Source organism: Dipodomys merriami, unplaced genomic scaffold (assembly GCF_024711535.1).
Source record: "Dipodomys merriami isolate MVZ:Mamm:240054 unplaced genomic scaffold, mDipMer1.0.p SCAF_529, whole genome shotgun sequence".
Lineage (NCBI taxonomy): Eukaryota > Metazoa > Chordata > Mammalia > Rodentia > Heteromyidae > Dipodomys > Dipodomys merriami.
The window spans coordinates 474,796-486,173 of record NW_027206101.1 but is presented as its reverse complement, the minus strand read 5'-3'; the positions used below and the strand labels follow the sequence as shown (position 1 = coordinate 486,173).

General features: G+C 36.3%; 1 non-coding gene across 1 annotated transcript; it reads left to right on the top strand.

The window, feature by feature from the left end:
* The first annotated feature begins 2,861 nt into the window (after positions 1–2,861).
* Positions 2,862–2,968, top strand: LOC138811437 (U6 spliceosomal RNA). The gene has a single exon (XR_011367389.1). It is a non-coding gene; the product is annotated as a U6 spliceosomal RNA (small nuclear RNA).
* The last annotated feature ends 8,410 nt before the right edge of the window (positions 2,969–11,378 follow it).

The window sequence follows — 11,378 nt, the reverse complement described above, 5'->3', positions numbered from 1 at the left end:
TGCATTTTGCAAGTCCAATCTGTCAAAACCTCCCAGTTTAAAGAGATAAGAGGAGTGGTAAAAGAACTCTTAGAGACAAATACATCTTGAACATATTTTTTTCCAAGCATTCCATCTAAGGCATTTTCAGCAACTAATGAAACTTGTGTTGGCTGTAATTATGTGTCTTTCTCCATGTGTGCATGTATGCGTGTATATGTGTATGTGAATTTGTGTGTATAGTAACATATATGTGTGCAATATAAGGGCATATACACACATATATGCATATATAAATAAATATACATTTACAAATATATATGCATATATACCATTGTTCAGTTCCCAGAACATTGTCATTCTCACAAAGTGTTCATGATAAACTGCTCTGAGGACCTTGCTCTATTGTACTCACTTCCATCATTAGCTTCTTTTTCATCCCTGTGAACAACTTCGGTCTGGTTTCCATAGGAGAGCTTTATTTTCATTACATGTAGTTACAAAGTGCTAATCAAAGACAAAGGTTGTTTGTGAAAGAAAAAGAACTTTTAGGTCACAGGTTAAAATATCTTTTTTGGGGGTGGGGTCCAGTCTTGGTGCCTGAATTCTGGGCCTGGGAACTGTCCCTCAGCTCTTCAGCTCAAGGCGAGCACTCTACCACTTGAGCCACAGCGCCACTTCTGGCTTTTTTTCTTTTTGCTTATGTGCTGCTGACGAATCGAACCCAGAGTCTTATGCATGCAAGGCAAGCACTCTAGCACTGAGCCACCTTCCTAGCCCACATTAAAATATCATATCCATCCAAATGATTCCTATGAGATAAAATTTGTAATAGTAGTAAACATGAAAAGGAATTCCTAGACCTGTTGCTTTGCCATTTACAATGTCAAAGAATAATATCACGTCACTCATAATTCTTTAAGAATGCAAGGGAAAATGTTAGTCTCCATCATGTTCCCACAAAGCCAGTGGATCCTCAAGGATAATAGTAGACCAGCAGAAATTCTATGTAGCAGACATGGAGCATGAAAGAGAAAGAGGAAATGAGAGAGCGTGAAAGAGGGAGAAATATCATAATACTGAAAGTGCATAACAGATAAAAGAGCTGTATGAGAATATTCATACTGTTATCTTTAGGCTCTACATGTACACTTGAAGGTATTTGATGTATGATAATCCATCAACCCAAAATATAAAATGATTTTAATAAAAAATAAAAATGACTCAGAAGTAATTTAAAATGCTAAAACAATTTTCACATTAGCAAACTCTCAGAGATATTTCATGACTTTGAAAAGAATAATGTGGCTGGGATTAGTTTAAATTTAGAAGTATAAAAATACACAAAAATATGAAAAGATATTCATATATTTCATTATATAACCCAAAGCAGAAAGCAAATGTTGTTTGGATGAATTTTTAAAACCAGGCTATCAGGAGCTGGGATGGTGGCTGTTGTAGAGTGCCTGCCTTGCATGCATGAGGCCCTGGGTTTGATTCCTCAGCATCACATAAGTAGAAAAGGACGGAAGTGGTTCTGTGGCTCAAGTGGTAGCACTAGCCTTGAGCTGAGGTACAGCAACCAGGCCCCAGAGTTCAACCCCATGGCCAACAAAATCAAAGTAAAAAACAAAAGAAAACACAGTCTCTCACTTTTGTGACCTCAACTCTGTAATATCACTGCTTCAGCCTAGGGCTAAGATTTTAAGTGTGGACATTTATCATACCTCCTGATTCTGACTGTACTTGATAATTTTTTAATCAATATTTTGTTCTTAATTTTGCTTTATGTAAATTCACATGCAACTATAAAAAATGTTTTGGCTATCCCAGTAACCTTCTCAAAGTACCTCCTGATGATGAATAACAAAAAGCTTTATTATATTACAAGGGAAACAATACTACAAATAAAAAACACAATAAATAAATATTAATGATTAATAAAATAAAATATCGAAGAATTACCAGGGTTTTCAGTATTTGAAGTGTACCTACATATTTAATTTTACTATTCTCACATTCCTGTACATTTAACAATGAATAAGATTATGATGTTCAACAGAGTTTATAGGCTATGTGTAGTCTTTAAAGTTACCAACTAAGATTGCTTTTTATGACTCATCTCATCATTTGTATATGGCTTATATCATCATTTGTTCCTCACTAACATATAAAGTAAGGAAGCCCTAAAGTTTTAAGAGAAACTGTGCAGTTAACAAAGTCTTAACTCTTCACTCTGCTTCTTTACACTAAGACTTTGCAACATCTCATTAGTAATGTTTCTACTAAACTCTGAAATGTACTTTTTAGTAGCATATGTCTGCTACCATAAATCTTAAATATTTATAGAAAAGTTGTATGACCTGACAAACAGTCCTAATTTTGGCCTATATAAGCAAATTCCCAAAATTAAATATATTTAAAACATTAAAACTTTTAACAAAACCTAACACTTGCCATAGTGTTCATAATGACAGGTGCCTTGTACAGAATAATTGAATTCGTCCTCCTACACATCTCATTTTTTTATTTTTATTTTTTGTATACATACTGTACAGAGGGGTTACAATTACATGGGCAAGATAATGAGTATATTTCTTATAAAGCATTACAACCTCCTCCTTTGTTTACCCTTCACATCCCTTCCCAGCCTTCCTCCACCCCTCCTACCCAATACCCTCCCACCCGATCCTACACATCTCTTGAACAACAATATCTGGGATTATTTTGTTTCTGACATGTCAATCTTGACTATTCTTAAATGTGTGCTTATGTAAGAGGTACATGGTTCTAAAATTTAACGAGAATTCTTCAAAACTTACTTTTCTTTGAATTGTCTAGTTTAAGAAAATCAATTACACTTTATCTATATAAAATGCTCTGTGCTCAATTCAGCAGCACATACACTAAAATTGGAACAATACAGAGAAGATTAACATGGCCCCTACGCAAGGTTGACATGCAAATTCTTGAATCATTCCATATTTTTACAACTAAAGATGCTGGAGATGATGTGGCCACAAGGGAACTTTACTTGATTCTTGGTGGGAGTTTTAACTTGTTCAACCACTTTGGAAAGCAGTATGGAGGCTCATCAAAAGATTCCATATAAAGCTCCGCTATGACCCAGCAATCACACTTTTGGGGATTTACCCAAATGATCACAAAGAAGACCATACTAAAACTACCAGAACAACTATGTTTACTCTAGCATTATTTACAATAGCTGAGATATGGAGCCCACCTGGAGGGCCCACAGAAGATGAATGGATCATGAAAATGTGGTATATATATACACAATGAAATTCTTGCCTCCATCAGAAAGAATGACATCGCCCAATTTGTTAAGAATTGGAAACTTGAAAAAAATTTATTAAATGAAGTAAGCCAAGTCAAAAGAAACATAGGTCCCATGGTTTCCCTCATTTTCAACAGATAATATATGTCTAGAATAAGAATAGATCATAAGCTATGTGCATATCAGATAAGATGATATTACCAGAAATGAATCAGACAAGTGATTTTTCTGTTTCTTGCTATTGTTTCTAAGATACTTATAATGTGTGAGGTGATGTTTTTTGTTCCTTTATATGTTCTTCCCCTACGCTCTAACCCCTGTTTTCACTGTATTTGAAGTTTGCGCGCCTACATCCTGTGTATAAGTTTCTCTAATTTGGGGAGGGGAAAGGGAAATACAAAATAGTTAAACAGGGATACAGGTTGAGATGCACAAGACACTATGTTGAAAAATGAACTTTACAATTTAGACAGGGGAAGGGGGAGAGGAGTGTATTTGTTGAGGTGGGAGGGAAGGGATGGTGGAAGAAAAAGAAAGGAAGAGGTAACAATGCTTGTTAGGAAATGTACTCATTATTTGTTCAAATAAATATGACACCTCTGTACAGTTATTTTTACAGGTGGACCCATTGCAACAATGAGAAGTACAAGTCGTTATGTCAAAAACGAACTTTACAAATTTGGGGGGGGCAGGGAGGATTGGGTGGGAGGGCTGGGGAAGATGGGAATGGATGGGAAGGGGAAACAAAGGAGGAGGCTACAATGCTTGATAAAAAATGTACTCATTATCTTGCCCATTAAATTGTAACCCCTCTGTACAGTATTTTCACAGTAAAAAAAGTATAAAAATATTCTGATATAGAAGAGTTTATTTCCTCTATTTTACCCAGATAATAACGTTAACAAAGAAATTAATGCAGAACACTGATATGCTGATACGAAGGTATTTTGAATAAATGTGCGTGGGGGGTGTTTGTACACACACGCATGCACACATGCACACATGCACATGCTTGTGTATTGGCATGCTCAGAGTTTGAAATCAGGGCTTCAAGGTCTTGCTAGGCCTTTCCTCTTTAGATTGATGAGCTAATATATAAGCTACATCTCCATTCCTGGCTCTTTACTAGTTCATTATAATTTCTGAAAAATAATTTCATGAATTTATTCTGCCCTGAGTGGCTTCCAACAGTTATCCACAGATCTCAGGCTCCTGAGTAGATATCCCGAGTAGATAGGATTACAGGTGTGACCACCCAGGACAAGGCCTTAAGAATAATTTTAAAAATAGAAGAAAGTTTACTTTATGGGGGCCTGTTTTATCATCTCCTACTTTTAAAGCATTTTGGAGTGATTATATGTGAATTTACTTCGTTTTCGGATTCTTAAAAGATAGTAAGTGTTGGTATTTAAAAGTTTTAGTACTTTTTGAAAAAGGACACTGGAGCTGTGGGACAAAAGAAATTTGACTCTCTTTGGACATCAATTTATAAGCTCAGTTCTGTGCATGATAACACAATGTAACCAACACAGTCTGTGTTGGAGACAAAATGTAACAGAAAACAATCGCCATGGGCAATATTTGGTATGCTATTATTATAGGACAATATGAATATTGAATTGAGAGTGTAAGAGAATGGAGAGATTTTACCTACAATTTTTGTATTGCTAAAAGGCTTTTGGAGACTGTGACTCATTTCCTTCTTCACTGTGTGTCTTTGGGCCATGCACTTCATGCCTTTAATTACAATTTTTTCCCAACACTAAAATGATAATAACATTAGCATTATAGCAAATGTTATCTTAAGAATTGAGAGAAATAAAACTTGCAAAATACTTAACATAAACTTCTATGAATGAGCTTTGAGTTTAGCCATAATTTTTAATATTAAATAGAATGCAATAATATTACAGAAAACATTACAGGTAGTGAGCAACCAGAAGGAATATGATCTATTGACCATGCTCTGCTTCTAAGGAAGCCAGGTGTACAATGTCTCATGCTTTAAATCAAACTGATTATCTTATGTCTTGGTAGTGTAAAAGTATCAAGGACAGAATAATGAAGGAATGTTGTAGACTGAGGTAATGTCCATATGATAATGTGAAAAACTGATAAAACGTAAAAGTACCTGAGCAGTATATTGTGTTTTACATCATTTAAGTTGCATTGCAAAGATAGGGAATACCTAGAACCATGAATTCTCTTTTTGATATCCTATCATAGGTCCTTAGCAAGATGAACTCTTTCTTCATTCTTGTAGAAGCATTATCAGATGAGAGGAACTGTATTTTTTGTTTGCTTCTTTCAATTTATTCTTCAATTTGAAATCTGAACTACTTGAGAATGAAAGAAACCAAGGGAAATTATACATGCAGGCTTTTGAAAGAACAATCAACATAAAATAAATAAAATACACATAGCCTTATGAAAGGTCTAACTAAATTGAGTTATATAGTCTAAAGTGTAAACAGAAAATGATATAAGCAATATTATGTTATTGAAAATTGAAAAATGTAAGGAGTTATTAATTTTTTCCTTTCTCCTCCCTTGAATTAATTATTGATTTTGTATAAAGAGATTAAAGATGAGATTAACAAGAAATGATTAAAATTCAAAAGAGTTCTGGGAAGATGGTAAGGGAGAAGCTGGAGGCTACAGGCTCTTTCATAGAAAGCAGTTTAAGTGTTCCAGTGAACAGTCCTAAGCAAGAGAATCACACCAAGGGTGCCATCACAGTACAGAAAGTTTGGCCAGCGAGGGAAAATCCAGGCAAGGGGACAGGTCCATGCACTTGTCAGCAGGCTCAGCTGCGGTTTTGGCGGTGGCTGAGGCAGCCATAGCCACCAAACCTGAAAAACAGAGCGTCCGGGACGAAGGCCCCAGATCAGCGGGCTAGGGGATTCTACACAACACTAGCAAGAACTGACAAGGAAGAGACATCTTCATCCTGCAGTTCGAAGACCAGAGATGACCCAGGAACCAAGAGTCTGCTGTGAGTAGAAGCCTGACATCCTCACTCCTTCTAAGGGAGCAGAGGAGGAAAGGCAACTCCTCCCCTCTCCACTACTGGAGATCTCCATCTTTGATACTGATAAAGGCCTGGCTGAGCAGCTAGCTCCAACTCAGGCCTTGGAAGAAAACAAAAGTCATTTAGCAGGTCACAGGAACCTGACGTCACCTGCCAGGCTCAGCTCCACCCAGGGAAAAGTCATCCAGCCCAGGCAGAGATAGCTCTGCCCTCCTCAGGTGTTGATTATTTCACTGGCTAAACAGAGCAAGAGGCTGCTCCTCCCTACAGCAGTCTTGACAATCAACTGAAATTCAGTAAACATAAACCCTGAGAACATCTCCAGGCTAGGCTCTGTAAGTGTCTCAGAAGCTAGCCCCTCAGGGAAACTCTACTGCTTGCTGAAAGGCCTCCACTCTACCCAGAACCAAGACTCATCAAAGCATCTCCAGACTAGAGGAAACAGCCATCTCACTCTTTTGTGATACTCAAAACAGATCTCCCTCCCATTGAACTAGCCTTGGAGGAGGATCACAAAATTCTGGGTAAATCAGAACATTTTTCTGCATGCTCAAACAAACTGACTTAAGAAACCAATCAACCCACAGGAAAATCAAACACCACAAGCAGACCAGAAACTCCAACAAGGGACTGGTTACAGACACAAGGGAGATACAGGATCTTCCCATCCACACCAAAAAAATCAAAGAACTCATATTTTGTACCTTTTAAAATTTGTTTAAATTTTTGGTTTTCATTTTTAATTTTAAAAAATTGTTTGCTGTTAACCTTTTTTTTCTTCCTCTTCTAATTTTTATTTTGGGGGAATATCTGTGCTTCTGTGTGTGTGTGTGTGTGTGTGTGTGTGTGTGTGTGTGTGTGTGTGTGTGTGTGTGTGTGTGTGTGCTTTAGCTCTACTGAACTTTTGATCCTTTTTTTCTTTCTCATTCTTTTCACTTTTTTCCTCTTTCATTCTTTTTTGTGTGACTTAATTGCTGTTCTGCTCATCCTCAGATATACGAAAAGTCGATTATTAGACCTTATCCCCCATTGTGTACACAATCCAGAAATTTATTACTCAATTCAAAACCTCTTTGACTTAAGTTTCTTAATAGCAGTACTACCTCTTTATACCTATATAATATTTTCAGGATATTTTTTTTTACTTTCTATCCCTTTCTATCCCTCCCCTTCTCTCATCCTATCCCTCTTCTTCTGTGAATATTATGTTGTTAAATTTGCATAAATTTTAAGTGTTTCAATTAATAATTTTTAATATTTGTTTTTCTATTCTGTCTAGTCTCTTTTTTCTTTTTCATAGTTTTTCTTCTTTTTTTTTCTCTCTCTACTATCATTCTATCTGAACTATTTTCCTTATTGAGATTAGGACTTAGTTAATTTAATTCTCCTTTTACCTTTCCACATTCCTCTATTCCTATTTTTACCCACATCTCTCCCTAAACCTTATAATTTCTGGTATGCCAAATTATTCTTTGTTGTTCATAGCCCATTAGTATATAGTTGTTTGATATTGAATAAATATATCTGTTGAACTAGATTGTATCTGAGGACTTTTGACTGTGAAACTACAGACTTTGGATGATGCTTGCCTTAAGATAATGTTCTAGCACAAAACTGGTGTTACTTTCATCCCAAATTTGCAGAACAAGCAGAAAAACACAAGAAAAATGGCAAGTCCGGTATCTAAACTCCTACTTATGATAATCAGGGGACAGAATAGATAATGAATAATCCAGGGGAGAGCTCCCCAAAAGCTATACAAAAACTACTGATAAACATGGTAAATGAAAAAATTGACCACCTTCAAACGACTCAGTGTAAGCATGATAGGGAGAGAGAGGAGGCAAACCAAAGGTCAATACATGAATATCATGAGCTTGAGGAACGGAACTTACTCAAAGATTGACACAGGGACTGCATGAGCAGATTGAAAACACTAAAAGAGAAATACAGGGATAGCATGAGAAGGCTGAGTCCAGTCAAAGAGATAGACATGAATTGCGTGAGCTGGCTGAGAATAGACAAAGAGAAAGTCAGGAATTGCATAAATGTGAGGAAGCTAATCAAAGAGTAATACAAGAATTGAGATAGCGAGATGAGATAGACAAAGATCTTTAGAGGCATTTATGGAATCCATAAACAGAGAGCTGAAAGAAGTCAGGGAGACCACAAAGGGAATGCTGAATGGAACCCAACAGAAGTAATGGGAGTCCAAGGAAACCATAACCAATCAACTAAGTGATTTGAGAATAAACACTGAACACTAAGTTAAGGAAGCAAAGAACTCCATAGAAGATCTAAAACAAAGCTCCAACAAAGAATTTGAAGCGATCAAAACCGACAAATTAGAAAGAAAAGAAATAAAAAACAATAGAAAGTCTTGTCAGTAGGTTACACCATGTAGAAGATCGAATCTCGGGGATTGAAGACAGCCTAGATATTATAGAGAAAGAACGTACAAACATCAAGACAAATCCAAGAAATATGACAGATCTATTCAACATTTAGAAGACACCATCATAAGGCCTAATCTGAGGATAATGGGTGTAGTGGAGCACTTAGAGAGAGAGAGAAGTTAATGGTCTAGGAAATTTGTTTACCAGGATCCTAGCAGAGAACTTCCCAAACATGCAAAACGATAGGCCTATTCAGATACAAGAAGCTTTTGGAACTCCAACTAGACCAGACCAGAACAGGACATCCCACCATCACATTATAATCCACACAGGATAAATTCAGACAAAGGAAAAGATCCTTAAAGCTGTCAAGGAGAAAAGATTAATCACCTACAAAGGGAAAACAATTAGAATCACCTCAGATTTCTAAGCAGAGACAACTAAAACAAGAAGAGCCCGGGATAAGGTATGCCATGCCCTAAAGACAAACAACTAGAAACCAAGAATACTGTACACAGCTAAACTCTCCTTCATAACTGAAGGTCAAATATAAACCTTCCATAGCAAAGAAAAATTGAAACAATATATCTCTCCCAAGCCAGGCCTACAAAAGATACTCAAAGATATCCTTAGCAAACCAACAAGACCACAATAAAGGCCAAGAAACTGCACCCAAACTGAGAATCCAAGAACCATAGGAAGAACCCAGTTGCCACAATCCCAAGAAGGTGGATAAAATGGCAGGAACTCCCAAATCCCTCTCAGTTCTACCTCTCAACATTAACGGAATAAACTCTCCAATTAAGCAACATAGACTGCCTAGTTGGATTAAAAAGCAAGATCCTTCTATTTGCTGCCTTCAGGAGTCACATCTTGCCCATAAAAACAAACACATTTTGAATGTGAAATGCTGAAACAAAATCTACCAAGCAAACGGCCACCATAAACAGGCAGGTGTTGCAAGCCTCATATCAGATAAAATAGACTTCAAATTAAAATCAATGAGAAGAGATAAGGAAGCTTGCTATATACTAATTAAGGGATCCCCCCTTCAGGAGGATATTACAATTCTAAATATCTATTTTCCAAACAACGGAGCACCCAAATTTATCCAAGAAATACTACTTTCCCTCAAATCCCACATAGATACAATGGCATTGATTGTTGGGAACTTGACACACCACTCTCCCCACTAGACAGATGAACTCGGCAAAAATTCAACTGAGAAACTGCAGATCTAAACAACTGCATAGGTCAACAAGATTTCACAGACATTTACCGAATATTTCACTCAGCAGCATCAGAATACACATTCTTCTCATCAGCACATGGAACAAAAATAGACCACTTTTTAGGTCACATAGCAAACTTGTCCAAATTCAGAAACATTGCAGTTATACCTTGCATTCTCTCAGATCACAAGGGAATAAAATTAGAACTCAAAACCAAAAGCCACCAAAGAAAGTCCTGTAACTCATGGAGGCTGAACAACACACTGCTGACTCACGAGTGGCTGTTGGAAGAAATTAGAAAGGAAATTCAAATGTTCATGTTATTCAAAAAAAAAGAACACACATATTACCACATCCTCTGGGACACAGTAAAGGCAGTACTCAGAGGCAAGTTTATAGCTCTAAGATGCTATATCAACAAATTGGAGATATCTGAAACCAACAATTTAACGAGACATCTGAGCCTACTTGAAAAAGAGCAGCAATATAAACCCCAATACAGTCGATGGAAAGAAATGATTAAAATTAAATCAGAAATAAATGAATTAGAATCCAAAAAAACATGGAGAGAATCAACAAAACAAAGAGTGGGTTATTCAAAAAAATTTTAAAAAATTGATAGCCCCTTAGCAAATCTTATCAGAAAAACGAAGAGAATACATCCAAATAAATAAACTCAGAGATGAAAATGGTAACATCACCACAGAAACAACCAAGATTCAGAACATTATAAGGGAATAATCCTCAAAACTTTATGCTAATATGTTTGAGAACTTGACAGCGACAGAACTTTTCCTACCAAATATTGACATGTTGAAACTGAACCAAGATGAGTTAAACCATCTGAACAGGCCCATTTCAAGTATTGTAATAGAAAGAGCAATAAGAGACCTCCCATCTAAGAAAAGTCCAAGACCAGATGGTTTTACAGTGAAATTCTACAAGACCTTCAAAGCAGAGTTCACACAAATAATACTTCAGCTCTACAATTAAATTTGAAGAGAAAGTTCACTACCGAGCTCATTCTATGAAGCCATCATAACCCTCATCCCAAAACCAGGCAGGGACTCATCAAAGAAAGAGTACTATAGACCCATTTCTTTGAAGAACATTGATGCAAAACTTTTCAACAAAATTTTGGCCAATCGATTTCAACAATTTATCTAAAAAATCATGCAACATGATCAAACAGGATTCAGTTCAGGAATGCAAAGCTCGCTCAATATACACAAATCAATTAATATAATTCATAACATCAATTGAAGCAAGGATAAGAACTTCATGGTTATCTCAATAGATGCAGAACAAGCATTTGACATGATACAAAACCCCTTTATAATGAAGGTTCTGAAAAAATTAGGAATCCATGGAACATTCCTCAATACAATAAAGGCTTTGTATGACAAACCTACAGCCAGCATTATACTTAATGGTGAAAAATT